Source organism: Physeter macrocephalus, chromosome 20 (assembly GCF_002837175.3).
Source record: "Physeter macrocephalus isolate SW-GA chromosome 20, ASM283717v5, whole genome shotgun sequence".
NCBI lineage: Eukaryota > Metazoa > Chordata > Mammalia > Artiodactyla > Physeteridae > Physeter > Physeter macrocephalus.
Window position 1 is genome coordinate 49,439,636 of NC_041233.1, and position 17,762 is coordinate 49,457,397.

A 17,762-nucleotide genomic window follows, 5' to 3' on the forward strand; every position below is an offset into this window, starting at 1 on the left:
ATGACTTCCTAAAAGCATTTTCTCAAACCTTGTTTTTGGTGAAAATTACACTGTAGGAAAAACTGTGGAGCAGTGTAATTTTAATAGCCCTTTTATTTATTTTTTTCTTAAAATTTACTTTGGTTTTTCTGACTATTCTAGAAAATTAGAAATTACAGAAAAATATTTGGAGGAAACTAAAATTAAAATTATCCATAATCATACTACCCCAAAACAAATATTGCTGGCTTTTTGGTATTTTCTTCTTTGCAAATGCTTTTATTTTAAAGTTAAGGACATTTTTGTGTAGGTAGTTTTGTGTCCTGTGAATATTTTATGATGCCAATAAAAAAACTGTTCAATAAACAGAAATTGTAAGATGTGTCATTGTCTCCAGATTTAACCAATTGCCTATTGTAAGCCATTTTGTGGTTGTTTTCAATTTTGTTGTTTTGTCTACCCTACATACCTTCTCCTTTTTCCTCTTTGATTGTTAGTGTTGCTAGGTATTTTTATATGTTTATTCACCACTAGTATTTACGAATTGTCATTTCTGAGAATTTTTCCAGTGTTGGGGGTGTTCATGGTCATTGTTGTCATCATATCATTTGGGGCCAAGAATGGTCAAGGCCAGGTTAGCACAGACACTTGGGTAGAAAAGAGAATCATAGGCTAGAACAGTATTTCTCTTCCTGATACTGGCATTTTCCTGGGACCAGGTGGTATTGAAAATAGTTATTTTTGTTGCCAAGAAATCTGTTAGAAAGTGAGTTTACAAGGACACCCAGGCCTGGTGTGGTGCCTGAAGCTGAACAAGAAGCTACCAAGTCGTGAGACTTCTCAGGATAGCTCTATGCTCAGCTAAGGGAAGGAAACCCTAGGAAGGATAATTAATGGAAGGAAAACAAGCAAACAAACAAACATGGAATCTTTCTTATCTCTAAGGAGAAAAATCATTTCTCCAGGGAGGAATTAATTTTCTCCTAAGTAGTTCTCTTTTTACCTGAGCCTTCACCTGTAGGCTCAGCTCAACTCTACTTGGAAATCTCTAGCAGGCAGAGAATGGGGAATAAACACAATGCTCCAAATTTGGGATCGTACACCAACCATGACCTCTCCAAGGCCACCTGCCTGCCAAGCTCACTGATCACCAGATGGGACATATCAGGGAAGGCAACTGTAGCTTGAAGACAAGAAGGAATGTTGGCTCATTTTCCAATGATAAAAACTACTTATTTCACCAGCCACCCTAGAAAGACTGGGCTTTCCTGCAGCATATTTCCTGGCCTTGATGCTTGATGACCTCCACAACTTTGGGGCACAAGAAAACACTTGGTTGCATCTGTGAAGATATAACACTCTTGAAGTCAGAGATGAAATCTACAACTTCTTTGGAACTCTCACTGCAGGGAGCCTGTCCAAAGCTGTTGGACTAGGAATCAGCCAGAAGGCATATTGCTTTGCTAGATGCCGGGTGTCTGGAGGGCTGGGTATCATTGAAGGGGAGGAAGTGGGCTGTAGCAAAGTCAGAGGCTAAGGATAGCATCAGACATAACTCAGCTCACATGACTGCCTACTCAACGCCCTCCTCCCACCCCATATCACCTTGAGTAGAAGCCAGTGTTCTCACGATGTCCTCCAAGGCCCTCCATGATTTGGCCCGCAATCCCCCTTGTAACTCATTCTTTTCCTTTCCCTACTACTATTCAGGCCACTCTATATTCAGTGACATAAAGGAGGCGGTGGGTGGGGGGGGAGACAATGCTGTACCCCCAGCATGAAAGAGCATGGCCTCACTTGAAAGTGAGGGCAAATCCTGACATCACTAACAGCTGGGTGCTCTCAGATAACTGCACTCTGCATTCTTAGTAGCTGAAGGGCAAGTTTCTTTTTTTCTTTCTTCCTTCCTTCCTTCCTCTCTCTTTCTTTCTGCTGCTCTGCACAACTTGTGGGATCTTACTTCCCCAACCAGGGATCCATCCCAGGCCTTCGGCAGTGAAAGCGCAGAGTCCTAACCACTGGACCACCAGGGAATTCTGCAAGTTCTTTCTTAAAGGGAAATCCAAGTGGATTATTCTATGGCTGCCACTCTCTCCAAAGTAATTTTTTCCAGGAGTCTTTCCCCATCACCACCCCCCAACCTGCCAATCATGTCTGGGCTGGATGTCCTAACCCTGTCCCTCCCAGCATCCTGGACTCCTGCCTCACTGCACATTCACACTGAGTGCAAGCGCCTGCTTCCTCTTCTCTGCCTCTCACTGGACTGAGGACAGCGGCTGTGTAATTTTATTCACCATTGTATCCCCAACCCTAAGATTTGGCACGTAGAAGACATTCAGCAGATGGCTGTTGAATGAAAATATAAATGAATAAATGATTACCAGCTGTTTCTATTCCCTTAACCTGCTGCAGAATTAATAAACTAATCTTGAACCCAGCAGATATATGAAACTAAAGGTATCACTGAGGACTATCAGGCCAACCTTTCTGTACTGGTTGCCATATTTTGCTTGCTGATTTATGCTAATAATTACTGCTAGTTTGACTTTGGATTTGGATGTAAAACGATAACATTACTTGAGAGAAAGCTCCCAAATTTCTAAGCATGGGGACCCTGTTGAGGACATAGAACTTCAAAGAGCTTAGAAGAAATTTCAATGTGCACGCGTATACGCACACACACACACACACGCACACACCACTTTGTAAACATCTAGCAGACCACATCTAGTAGAAAAATTCCGTAATGAAATTTTTATCTCAAACCAATTAGCTCCAGAAGTTCCAACCCCATGGCTGAGCCAAACACGGCATCCTTGAAAAGATCTGAAGGAAAATAGGAGAGAAGGACCCATAGTTTCCCTCTAGACCAGGATATGTTTCTAAACCTTGGCTGTGCAACAGAAACCACTGGTGGGCTTTTAAAGATGCCAGTGCCCTGGCCATACCTAAGACCAATTTACATCAGAGTTTCTGTGGCTGGGAACAAGAGAATGATATTTTTTCAAGTGCCCTACATGCTTCCTCTGTGCAGTAGGCTTGAGAACCACTGCTCTGGATTCTACCTTGTGCTGAATTCCCTCATGGAGCCCTACTGTGTGCCAGGCATTGTATGAGGCACTGTCTTTCCCCTTAATTTGTTGATATAAAATTGTATTTCATCCATTTTACATGGACTGGCTTGCACCCTGGAAGGGAACCAATTTTATAAGTCCTCATTATTTACTCTATACTGTCAGAGCACAGGAAGAATAAGAAAAAAATTGAGTATACTTGCTTAAACTAGCCCCTTAATGTCTGAAGACAATCCTTTAGCTCAATTTTTTTTAAAGAACATTGGAACTAAAGCCATTCCATAGATGAACTCTATGGAGTTTATTTATTTATTTTTAAAATTTTTTATTTATTCATTTATTTATTTGGCTGTGTTGGTCCTTCGTTGCTACGTGCAGGCTTTTCTCTAGTTCTGGCCAGTGAGGGCTACTCTTCACTGTGGTGCGCGGGCTTCTCATTGCAGTGGCTTCTCTTTGTTGCGGAGCACGGGCTCTAGGTGCGTGGGCTTCAGTAGTTGTGGCTCACGGGCTCTAGAGCGCAAGCTCAGTAGTTGTGTCACACCGGCTTCGTTGCTCCACGGCATGTGGGATCTTCCTGGACCAGGGCTCGAAGCCGTGTCCCCTGCATTGGCAGGCGGATTCTTAACCACTGTGTCACCAGGGAAGTCCCTGGTGTTTAATTTAGACACTTCAATTTACACGTGATGGGATAAAAATTATGAATGTTTGGGAGATCACAGCATTCTCTCTCCACCTTTGTCCACTCAGCTCCTTAATTCTCCCTCACTTTCTGTGGGGAAAAAATGGGGGAAAAAATCCGACTCTCATGAGAAAAGCCATTAGTAAAGAACACAACCCTCCATCCTTAGGGTGCTTTGTGGGACTTGGGGGTGAGTGGGACTCCTCTGGAGCCTTTGTAGAGCTACACGTGGAGAGAGAAGAGAGGGGACCCAGGGACCAGGGCAACAGAGACAGGGCAGAAAAAAGACTGCAAAGAATTTAGGGGTCCTAAAGATAGAAGAGGACAGGAGATTTTAATGAGTTTCTAAGAACTAGGTTTGGGGATCAGCTTAAATGTTTGTGAGAGAGTGAAGTGTAAAAACTAAAACTACTGTGTGAATCATGCTACCCCCGGGCAGGACTGCAGAGGCCATGCCTTTATGGGAGTTACTCAGACATGCTCTGCATGCGGGTCCTCGGCGTGGACTCTGACTCCTAACTCCCATCCCCTCCTCCCCAGATAACGAGGAGACACACCAGGAGTGACCACTGAGGCTCTCTGTCCTGCTTCCCAGGGAATTCTATTCTTTCTCTGGCACTCTGATTCCTCACTTTCTCATCTTCCTTTCTCACTCTCTCTGCTCATGTCTGCTTCTCATGCACACTGGCTGCATCCTGGTATCGGTGTTGCCTAAACAGAGAGTTGCCCCAACATACATTGTAGTTTCAGATGTGGTCACTTATACTCCCATCTGCAAGGCTGTGCACAAATCAGACCCCTATTTATTGAACACATGTTCACTAAGTGCCAGCTGCGTGTCCAGCGTGGCAGAAGGTAAGCAGGATAGACATAGTGACCCATCCCTGGCCTCACAGAGCCTATACTCTAGCAGGGAATGAGGTGTAATTTTAAAAGCAAGAGGTATTTTTTTAAGTATTACTTTCAATATAGGGCAAGAATAGGGTGCACACTGCAAAGCCTCACAATCACAGAAAACTGCCTGAGGAAGTGACATTGAAGTTGAAATTGGTGATGCTAGAAAGGGTATTTTAGCAGGGAGGAAAAGTGTGTTGGAAGCCTGGTAAGGAGAGCAAAGAGTACTCAAGGAACTGAAAGAAGTTCAGCATGCCTAGAGAATAGTGCTTGAGGGGAGGTATGGGGTAAGACAGTGACAGAGGTCAGGAAGGGCCAGGTCTGGGTTTTGTAGCCATATTAAGGAATCTGAGCTGCATACAAGGACAAAAAATGCCCCTGCAGCTGCATTATCCAATAGTGTGGCTATTTTGGTGATGATTGGAATGCTGTATATCTGCTCCATTCAATATGGTAGCCACTAGCCTCATGTGGCTATTGAGCACTTAAAATGTGGCTAATTTAACAGAGGTACTGAATTTTTAATTTTAGTTAATTTAAATAGGCAAATGTGGCTAGTGGCTACCCAAATTGGACAGCACAGCCCTACAGTGTTATGATCACAGGACATTTACACACATGAACATTTGTTGGCACGTGGCACATGTACGGACACCTATGTAACGGAAACGGTTTTATATTTGCACATGATTCTACACCCTCATACCTCAAGAATTCACATATAGATACAACTAGACACAATTGCATGAAACAGACCCTTACCTATTCTTATGGAAGGATAAGAACAATGAAAATTGAAATTGGAAAGAGTACATGGGTCAGTCTAAGGAGATTTGACACAGGAAGAATTGGAGCAAAAAGGATATGGGTGGGTCGGAAAATAAACTGAATTGGGGATGATATTATTTAACTGAAAACAAGAATAAGGGAAAGAAAATCCAATGAGACCACCGGTGGTTTGGGAATCTGAACTTTGTTTCCTTTGTTCTTTTAATCACAAATGATGCACATCCTTCTAAGGCAAACTCGAACTATTAGGATGGCCATGATGACTGGGGAGAATTCCAAGGGACATAGACAGAGTAGAGGAAGAAAGCACTTCTTAACAAGGATGACCTAATTCTCTAACTGATATTCATCCACCAAGAAAAATTTAGGCACTCTGATTTGCAGCAGAAATATTGATTTCAAAGTTATTAAAATTATAGGAGATGGAATAGATGAAGTTCTAGCTATCAGAATTATTAGTTTACCTGAAAGCTTTACCATCCCATGGACTAGAATATTGCCTTTTTCCTTGTTGAAAAGGTAACTAAATTCTACACACATGAACTAAACAATAACTGCTCCATCTAATAAGTGGTATAATGGTTACCAGCTGGAGATGTTATGATTTGCTTTCCAGTTCTCATCTCATCCACCTAAGTCTCTGGATGGCTACCCTTTACCAATACCGGCCTTGCAGTTCTGTCAATGTGCTATGCTCCTTCCTGCCTCTGAGTCTTTGCACATGCTGTTCCCCCTACATGAAACACTCTTCCCAATCTCTTGTTAAGTTAGCTTATGCACATCCTTCGGGTCTCAACTTACACACCACTGCCTTGGGAATGTCACCTCCAATCCATCCCATCTCTCCCAGATTAGATCAGTTCTTCCTCTTTCATGTTATCATAGCATCCCATTCTTCTCTTTTATAGCACATTTCCCAGTTATAATTACTTAATTTTGTCATTATTATTATTTTGGCTGTTTTGGTCTTCGATGCTGCGCGGGGGCTTTCTCTAGTTGCGGTGAGCGGGGGCTACTCTTCGTTGCAGTGCTCAGGCTTCTCATTGCGGTCGCTTCTCTTGTTGTGGCGCACGGGCTCTAGGCGTGCAGGCTTCAGTAGTTGTGGCACACGGGCTCAGTAGTTGTGGCTCACGGGCTCTAGAGCGCAGGCTCGGTAGTTGTGGCGTAGGGGCTTAGTTGCTCGGTGGCATGTGGGATATTCCTGGACCAGGGCTCAAACCCGTGTCCCCTGCATTGGCGGGCGGATTCTTAACTACTGCGCCACCAGGGAAGCCCTTATTTGTGTCATTATTGGCACAAATTTGATTTAATTTTATCTTGTCCTCAGGATTGTTAGCTCCATGAGGTCAGATATTGTAATCTGCCTTATTCGTCATTTACTTTGTCCGCAGGATTTAGTACAGGTCCTGGCAAATAGTAGATGCTCAATAAATATTAATTAAATGTTCAGTACATGAATGAATGTATTTAAATTTCTTCACTTTAGATTTACTTATCTAATTCCTCCCTCCCTTCCTTCCATCTTGCTGTATCGTAAACGACATCATTATACATTCTATACAATGGTAAACAAGTAGAAAGAAACCCTAAGCCCTGTACATGGTTGATTAATTCTAATATTCCTTGTTCAGTTCCATTTAAGATCTGATAGACCATCTGGTGGTAAGTCATTAAGCTGCAGCAGCTATAAACATGTTCAGTCCCAGCATGAACCTGGTCTGACATCCAACCAGTCTTCTGGACGTCGCAGAAATGCCTCCGTCTATTTCAGAAATGTGCTTACTACAGAAAGACACTTTGCTATATTTATGAGATACTGAATTTCCAGATGCCTTTCATCAATAGAAAATACACATTCTCTTTTTACCTGAAGGAAAGAATGATGTGACTGGATGTGAATTTGGGAGTGAGGGAGATAAGATGGCTCTCAGAGAATTATTTTAATCAGAAATGTGCTAACTTACCTTAGAGAGAATGGCTTGCAGACAAGTAGCCTTGATTTCAATAATAATTATGGAAAATTTTTAAATACATGATGGTCAAAGGGGATTAATCAGAGGTGGGGACAGAAAGGAATCAACAGACACCAATAAAGGAGGTGTTTGTTGTCCTCACACAACAGATCTTGAGGAGCTATGGTTTCATTGGCAGAACCTTTTCCCTCTTGAGAGAAGGTTGATCAGCTATCTACATCCATTGAGATTAAACATCTATTTCATCTAACTCCTTGCTTTGAATCTAATCACCAGGCTACCTTAATTTGGTTTCTTACGTATGTCTGTCTACTGGGAGAGAGTATGTTAATCTTGCCAATATGCACATCCCTTTTGGCCTAACAGTTCCATTTCCCATTGGAAAGACATGCATTGGTACATCAGTCTTGGGAACTTGGTTAACCTGAGTCCTCCCCCCCGAGAGGCACATCCTCTACTCCAGGTGTTGAGAATCAGGTGGCAGAGCATGGACAGCTGAGGCCAGCCCTATAGCCTGGTGCATCCACCACAGGAATGCCCTGGCAAGCTTCCCGAAAAGTTGCCTTGCCTCTCCCCTCTCTTGGCAAAACTCCAGCCTTGCCCCCACATGATTTCTGTCCAAATTTCAAACGGAGACTGGGGGAAGTGAAATGTCTGTTAAAACTGGACATACTCTCTTAGAGATCCTTTTGAAGATTTCAGTTATGAGACATGAAATTCAAGTCATACTATGGTGATGAGAACTAATGCCTCAGAAAAGAAAATGAAAATTGGGAGGAGGACAGGAGAAGGAGGGTGGAAGGAAAGAAGAAGGGGCTAATATCCCCATGTGAGGAACTCAGGAGACAAAAGACACTGTCAGAGTTGAGGAGAAATGTGGTGGCATATAAGGAAGTTACATGAATAAACAATAAAAGGGGTAAAAATGAGTAACTACACTGTGATAGATACATAGATGAAGAAAGAACTAAAAATAGTAACATAGTAACTACATTGTAGTAGATAAATACATGGACTGAGAAAGTAAAATGAATCAAATCCAGCTTTATCCTAGCAGGGGGCCAATAGATCACGAAAGTAGAAGCATGTATTTAGAGATCTAGGGGTAAACAGAAAGTATAGCTTTAAAAGTTCTAAGTGTTTACCTCTGGAACTGTGACTGTATAAGAAATGTTGGGGCAAAGGAGATTTTTTTGTATGTTATTATTGTTATTATTTGATTTTTGATCATGTGCATTTTTTGATTCATTCACTCAACAAATATTTATGAAGTACCACCTATGTACAAGGCAGAGTCTAGGCACTGGAGATACAGCACTAAACAGAGATAAAAAATCCTACCCTCAAAAACATAGTAGAGGAGACAGAAAAAAAACAAGTAAAATATATGGTATGTCATATGATGTTAGGTGCAATGGAGAAAAATAAAGCTCTTTTATATCAGGTAAGAGATTTGAACACAGACAGGAAGGAGGTAAGAGAGGGAACCATGTAGATTCCCGAGGGAAGAGTGTTGCAGGCAGAGGGAACAGCCAGTGCAAAGGCCCTGGGGTAGTAGTGCCTAGTGAGTATGAAGAACAGCAAGAGGCTAATGTAACTGGAATGGAGTGAGTGAGGAGACACGATCAGAAGAGAGAGTGGTGGTGGAATGGGGGGAGGGACACACTGTATAAGGCTTTGTAGCTATAGTCAGATTCTGACTTTTACTCTGAGTGAAGTAGGAAGCCCATTAAAGGTATTTGAGCAGAAAAGTAACATGTAACAAGGGTTTGGTTTTTTAAAATTATTCTGACTTTTTGTGAATTGGCTTTTTGGAGATCGTCAAGGGAAGGAACAAAGGGACAAATAAGGAGGGTGAACAGTTGAAAAAAATTGCTATAAAGAAATGCAGTGGTTAAAAAAAAAACTCTCCTCCTAATCTATCATTTAATAAAAAGGTATGTTTTCTCATTTTTAACATGTAAATGTCTATAAGTATCTTTCATGACGCAGTGGAAGAACTTTCTATAGTTGCCCTTGGAGGTTCTTTCAACATGCTTGCTCTCAGTGGTCGTCCATCTTCCCCCAGTGCTCCTGGGGAGGGGTTTCTAGAAGTTGGAGACTTGATCAGCTCTTCAGATATCCCAACCTCCTCCCTTGACTTTGAGTCATAGATATTTCTGTCTCTGTGGTTCCCAAACCTGGCTGAACATCAGAATCACATGGGAGAGCTTTTTACAAATATAGACTCCTGGGCCATCCTCCCAAGAGATTCCAAATATTTTGGTTCGAGGTGGGATCTAGGCAGGGATGCACCAGGGGCTGGGTGTTGGGAGTGGTACACCCAGGTTGTAGAAGGTGAACTGGAGCATTGTCTTTAGAGAATTAAAGAACAATAATAGAGCCAACAAAAAGTCAGCCTGCTTTTGATTACCACCATGTGCTGACAGCTCCAAACAACGTCAGTGAGAAAATACCTCTCCTCCAAAACCTTTTTTTGGTCTAAGTTCTAAGCACTTGCTGTTGGGTTTAAGAAATATTTACTCAAGCTTCAAACTGCACATTTTTATTACTTACCCTTTAGTAAATGTCATATTCTGCACGCACATTAATTTACTGAACTCCCAGTGATACAGTCAGCCCCCAACACACACTCTCACCTACACATGCTCGTTTCCAGAGAAGATTTTTAACGGTTGGAGTCCGAGGCTTGCTTTGGGTTCAGTTCATGTTTCCAACACCTATAGTACATTTACCTGCATTTATTCAAAATAAGTAAGAATCACTCATGGTGATAGCCTGAGTTAAGACAAAGAAAAAGAACCTGAGTTACATCAAATTTGCCATTCTATGTAATCACCAGGAGTTTTTATTTGTATTTCAAATTTGAAATGGTGAAATAGAGTAAATTATGAAGTACAACATGCTATTTTGGAATGGGAAAATTTTATTCTGTACGTGAAACTATTCTATTGAATAATATTTTAAAATTGAAAGTAGTTCTTTCTAATTAAATATAAAATAAAAATGAGTCAGGAAAATAATGTTATTTTATATATAACATTATTTTTAATTTTATTATATACACATTATGTATAACATATATTACATAGACTATGACTTTTATATATGTTATATAACATAATCAGTTATTGTTGATTATTACATAACTACTATTTAAATAATTTTGTCACATAGAGGAGGGAGATTTTTATCTGCTCCAGGTGTCAGATGTGCTAGATTCATCATTGGATCTAGAGGTCTTTATCTCTTAAAAGTTCCCCAGGTGATTCTCAGATGCAGCCAGATGTGGGAACCACTACCTGCAGCATGTGTATCATGTATAACTTCTCTGGAGAAATGTCTATTTAGGTCTTCTGCCAATTTTTGGATTGGATTGTTTGTTTTTTTGATATTGAGCTGCATGGGCTGCTTGTAAATTTTGGAGATTAATCCTTTGTCACTTGCTTCATTTGCAAATATTTTCTCCAGTCTGAGCATTGTCTTTCATCTTGTTTATGGTTTCCTTTGATGTGCAAAAGCTTTTAAGTTTCATTAGGTCCCATTTGTTTATTTTTGTTTTTATTCCTATTACTCTAGGAGGTGGGTCAAAAAGGATCTTGCTGTGATTTATGACATAGAGGGTTCTGCCTATGTTTTCCTCTATGAGTTTTAAAGTGTCTGGCCTTACATTTAGGTCTTTAATCCATTTTGAGTTTATTTTTCTGTATGGTGTCAGAGAGTGTTCTAATTTCATTCTTTTACACGTAGCTGTCCAGTCTTCCTAGCACCACTTATTGAAGAGACTGTCGTTTCTCCATTGTATATCCTTGCCTCCTTTGTCAAAGATAAGTTGACCATAGGTGCGTGGGTTTATCTCTGGGCTTTCTATCCTGTTCCATTGATCTATATTTCTGTTTTTGTGCCAGTACCATACTGTCTTGATTACTGTAGCTTTGTAGTATAGTCTGAAGTCCGGGAGCATGATTCTTCCAGCTCCGTTTTTTCCCGTGTCCCCTGCATTGGCGGGCGGATTCTTAACTACTGCGCCACCAGGGAAGCCCTTATTTGTGTCATTATTGGCACAAATTTGATTTAATTTTATCTTGTCCTCAGGATTGTTAGCTCCATGAGGTCAGATATTGTAATCTGCCTTATTCGTCATTTACTTTGTCCGCAGGATTTAGTACAGGTCCTGGCAAATAGTAGATGCTCAATAAATATTAATTAAATGTTCAGTACATGAATGAATGTATTTAAATTTCTTCACTTTAGATTTACTTATCTAATTCCTCCCTCCCTTCCTTCCATCTTGCTGTATCGTAAACGACATCATTATACATTCTATACAATGGTAAACAAGTAGAAAGAAACCCTAAGCCCTGTACATGGTTGATTAATTCTAATATTCCTTGTTCAGTTCCATTTAAGATCTGATAGACCATCTGGTGGTAAGTCATTAAGCTGCAGCAGCTATAAACATGTTCAGTCCCAGCATGAACCTGGTCTGACATCCAACCAGTCTTCTGGACGTCGCAGAAATGCCTCCGTCTATTTCAGAAATGTGCTTACTACAGAAAGACACTTTGCTATATTTATGAGATACTGAATTTCCAGATGCCTTTCATCAATAGAAAATACACATTCTCTTTTTACCTGAAGGAAAGAATGATGTGACTGGATGTGAATTTGGGAGTGAGGGAGATAAGATGGCTCTCAGAGAATTATTTTAATCAGAAATGTGCTAACTTACCTTAGAGAGAATGGCTTGCAGACAAGTAGCCTTGATTTCAATAATAATTATGGAAAATTTTTAAATACATGATGGTCAAAGGGGATTAATCAGAGGTGGGGACAGAAAGGAATCAACAGACACCAATAAAGGAGGTGTTTGTTGTCCTCACACAACAGATCTTGAGGAGCTATGGTTTCATTGGCAGAACCTTTTCCCTCTTGAGAGAAGGTTGATCAGCTATCTACATCCATTGAGATTAAACATCTATTTCATCTAACTCCTTGCTTTGAATCTAATCACCAGGCTACCTTAATTTGGTTTCTTACGTATGTCTGTCTACTGGGAGAGAGTATGTTAATCTTGCCAATATGCACATCCCTTTTGGCCTAACAGTTCCATTTCCCATTGGAAAGACATGCATTGGTACATCAGTCTTGGGAACTTGGTTAACCTGAGTCCTCCCCCCCGAGAGGCACATCCTCTACTCCAGGTGTTGAGAATCAGGTGGCAGAGCATGGACAGCTGAGGCCAGCCCTATAGCCTGGTGCATCCACCACAGGAATGCCCTGGCAAGCTTCCCGAAAAGTTGCCTTGCCTCTCCCCTCTCTTGGCAAAACTCCAGCCTTGCCCCCACATGATTTCTGTCCAAATTTCAAACGGAGACTGGGGGAAGTGAAATGTCTGTTAAAACTGGACATACTCTCTTAGAGATCCTTTTGAAGATTTCAGTTATGAGACATGAAATTCAAGTCATACTATGGTGATGAGAACTAATGCCTCAGAAAAGAAAATGAAAATTGGGAGGAGGACAGGAGAAGGAGGGTGGAAGGAAAGAAGAAGGGGCTAATATCCCCATGTGAGGAACTCAGGAGACAAAAGACACTGTCAGAGTTGAGGAGAAATGTGGTGGCATATAAGGAAGTTACATGAATAAACAATAAAAGGGGTAAAAATGAGTAACTACACTGTGATAGATACATAGATGAAGAAAGAACTAAAAATAGTAACATAGTAACTACATTGTAGTAGATAAATACATGGACTGAGAAAGTAAAATGAATCAAATCCAGCTTTATCCTAGCAGGGGGCCAATAGATCACGAAAGTAGAAGCATGTATTTAGAGATCTAGGGGTAAACAGAAAGTATAGCTTTAAAAGTTCTAAGTGTTTACCTCTGGAACTGTGACTGTATAAGAAATGTTGGGGCAAAGGAGATTTTTTTGTATGTTATTATTGTTATTATTTGATTTTTGATCATGTGCATTTTTTGATTCATTCACTCAACAAATATTTATGAAGTACCACCTATGTACAAGGCAGAGTCTAGGCACTGGAGATACAGCACTAAACAGAGATAAAAAATCCTACCCTCAAAAACATAGTAGAGGAGACAGAAAAAAAACAAGTAAAATATATGGTATGTCATATGATGTTAGGTGCAATGGAGAAAAATAAAGCTCTTTTATATCAGGTAAGAGATTTGAACACAGACAGGAAGGAGGTAAGAGAGGGAACCATGTAGATTCCCGAGGGAAGAGTGTTGCAGGCAGAGGGAACAGCCAGTGCAAAGGCCCTGGGGTAGTAGTGCCTAGTGAGTATGAAGAACAGCAAGAGGCTAATGTAACTGGAATGGAGTGAGTGAGGAGACACGATCAGAAGAGAGAGTGGTGGTGGAATGGGGGGAGGGACACACTGTATAAGGCTTTGTAGCTATAGTCAGATTCTGACTTTTACTCTGAGTGAAGTAGGAAGCCCATTAAAGGTATTTGAGCAGAAAAGTAACATGTAACAAGAGTTTGGTTTTTTAAAATTATTCTGACTTTTTGTGAATTGGCTTTTTGGAGATCGTCAAGGGAAGGAACAAAGGGACAAATAAGGAGGGTGAACAGTTGAAAAAAATTGCTATAAAGAAATGCAGTGGTTAAAAAAAAAACTCTCCTCCTAATCTATCATTTAATAAAAAGGTATGTTTTCTCATTTTTAACATGTAAATGTCTATAAGTATCTTTCATGACGCAGTGGAAGAACTTTCTATAGTTGCCCTTGGAGGTTCTTTCAACATGCTTGCTCTCAGTGGTCGTCCATCTTCCCCCAGTGCTCCTGGGGAGGGGTTTCTAGAAGTTGGAGACTTGATCAGCTCTTCAGATATCCCAACCTCCTCCCTTGACTTTGAGTCATAGATATTTCTGTCTCTGTGGTTCCCAAACCTGGCTGAACATCAGAATCACATGGGAGAGCTTTTTACAAATATAGACTCCTGGGCCATCCTCCCAAGAGATTCCAAATATTTTGGTTCGAGGTGGGATCTAGGCAGGGATGCACCAGGGGCTGGGTGTTGGGAGTGGTACACCCAGGTGTAGAAGGTGAACTGGAGCATTGTCTTTAGAGAATTAAAGAACAATAATAGAGCCAACAAAAAGTCAGCCTGCTTTTGATTACCACCATGTGCTGACAGCTCCAAACAACGTCAGTGAGAAAATACCTCTCCTCCAAAACCTTTTTTTGGTCTAAGTTCTAAGCACTTGCTGTTGAGTTTAAGAAATATTTACTCAAGCTTCAAACTGCACATTTTTATTACTTACCCTTTAGTAAATGTCATATTCTGCACGCACATTAATTTACTGAACTCCCAGTGATACAGTCAGCCCCCAACACACACTCTCACCTACACATGCTCGTTTCCAGAGAAGATTTTTAACGGTTGGAGTCCGAGGCTTGCTTTGGGTTCAGTTCATGTTTCCAACACCTATAGTACATTTACCTGCATTTATTCAAAATAAGTAAGAATCACTCATGGTGATAGCCTGAGTTAAGACAAAGAAAAAGAACCTGAGTTACATCAAATTTGCCATTCTATGTAATCACCAGGAGTTTTTATTTGTATTTCAAATTTGAAATGGTGAAATAGAGTAAATTATGAAGTACAACATGCTATTTTGGAATGGGAAAATTTTATTCTGTACGTGAAACTATTCTATTGAATAATATTTTAAAATTGAAAGTAGTTCTTTCTAATTAAATATAAAATAAAAATGAGTCAGGAAAATAATGTTATTTTATATATAACATTATTTTTAATTTTATTATATACACATTATGTATAACATATATTACATAGACTATGACTTTTATATATGTTATATAACATAATCAGTTATTGTTGATTATTACATAACTACTATTTAAATAATTTTGTCACATAGAGGAGGGAGATTTTTATCTGCTCCAGGTGTCAGATGTGCTAGATTCATCATTGGATCTAGAGGTCTTTATCTCTTAAAAGTTCCCCAGGTGATTCTCAGATGCAGCCAGATGTGGGAACCACTACCTGCAGCATGTGTATCACTTGTTCTAACTCTTTTTCTATATTCCCCATCCTCCTTCCCTACACTCACTCAACCCCCAGTTTTCACTACATTAGGTCCACCGAGGACTCTAGATGAAGGGGTGCTAATTAAAACTCTTGGTGCTTCTAGGCAGTGGTGTGCTGGAAAACACTTAACAACCAGCTCTCTGGGGGATTTATAACATTTACGGATTTCCGCAGTGTAAAGTATCGCGAACCACCAATGAATCTCAACCTCTGTGGGAAGTTCCCGCAAATTTAACAACCATCTCTCACAAGCTTGTAGGAGTCAACTGCAGCACACCACTGCCCCCAGGGGTTCCTAAGACATTCTGCTAGAAGGATAATGGATGCCCAAGGAAGAGTGTTGTTTGTTGTTTAGAAACTAAAAAGTCTTGGTTTTCTGGATTCTTTCTTAAATTTGTGAGTTCATCTTTTAACTTAGACTACTCTTACATACACTCTCCCAACAAGGGTCAAGAATAACAACTCTCCATGTTCCTTTCTGTATCTACTTTATGTGACACATGACAGCCCCATATTCAGAAACATTTGGGGATGAAAAGTTGACTGGCTAGCAATCTGTTGTGCCAGCCCACAGGCTCTTCTTTCTCCCCCTAAGTTTCTAAGTAACGGAGAGAATTTATGCTGCTTCCTCCATCCCCAGCCAGCCTGCTCTTTCATATAACTCAGTTTAAGCCTTTTTTCATTCCTTTTTTTTTTTTAATCTGTATACTGGCTTAAGTGATTTACTTTCCAATTGTGAATTTCTCTTTCCTATAGATTCTTGCTTCTCTTCATTAAGTCTTTCTTCATTCCTTCCTCTTGGAAGGAGGTGCTAAGAGATGAGGCACATTCCCATCCTGATTTTGAAGCATAAGCCATAGCCAAGCAGACCTGGGTCCAAGTCCCAGCTCTTTCCACTTACCTGATGTGAGACCATTTACCCATTCCGAACCTCAGGGTAGGCGCTACCTCTTAGGGTTGTTGTGAGATTTAAATGAGATTATACTAGCAAAGTGTATTGCCTGTGTCTGAAATATAGCCTCAGCACGTGCTATTATTCTTCGAATTACCTTGATAAGCATTAATGTAATTAGTCCCCTAGACTTTCCAGTTACCATGGGAATGAATAGGTGAGATGCTGATGTTCAGTGAGATACATACTCAGCTGGACTGAAACCAGCTGAAGGATCTTTTCCTATTGCTCAGTCCTTCCACTTATAATTACTTACCAAACATTGTTTAGAAGCAATCCTAATGTATATTTTCTCTGTGTTGCTTTGTATAAACAAAGTCTCATATGTAATTCCTTCTTATTACTTAACTGTTCACGTACGGTGCTTTGTTTTCTTAAGTATTTTGTGAAAACACAGGAGCCAAGTCTTATTCCAGTGAGCACCTTCAAGACACTTAGCAGAAGTGCCTTGTGTGAAGTGAGTGTTCAGTAAATATTTGGTGGACTACGTTGTTTATAGAAAATGTTTGCACTGCACCTTTGTTGGCTTGCTTTGGTGCTGTAATTCTGTAATATTTCCTTATTCTTTTTTTTTTAACACCTTTATTGAGTATACTTGCTTTACAATGGTGTGTTAGTTTCTGCTTTATAACAAAGTGAATCAGCTATACATATGCATATATCCCCATATCACCTCCCTCTTTCGTCTCCCTCCCACCCTCCCTATCCCACCCCTCTAGGTTGTCGCAAAGCACCAAGCTGATCTCCCTGTGCTATGCGGCCGCTTCCCACTAGCTCTCTATTTTACATTTGGCAGTATATATAAGTCCATGCCACTCTCTCATTTCATCCCAGTTTACCCTTCCCCCTCCCTGCGTCCTCAAGTCCATTCTCTATGTCTATGTCTTTATTCCTGTCCTGCCTCTAGGTTCTTCAGAACCTTTTTTTTTTCTTAGATTCCATATAATATGTGTTAGCATATGGTATTTATTTTTCTCTTTCTGACTTACATCATTCCGTATGACAGTCTCTAGGTCCATCCACCTCATTACAAATAACTCAATTTAGTTTTTTTTATGGCTGAGTAATATTCCATTGTATATATGTGCCACATCTTCTTCATCCATTCCTCTGTCGATGGACACTTAGGTTGCTTCCATGTCCTGGCTATTGTAAATAGAGCTGCAATGAACACTGTGGTAAATGACTCTTTTTGAATTATGGATTTCTCAGGGTATATGCCCTGTAGTGGGATTGCTGGGTCGTGTGGTAGTTCTATTTGTAGTTTTTTAAGGAACCTCCATACTGTTCTCCATAGTGGCTGCATCAATTTACATTCCCACCAACAGTGCAAGA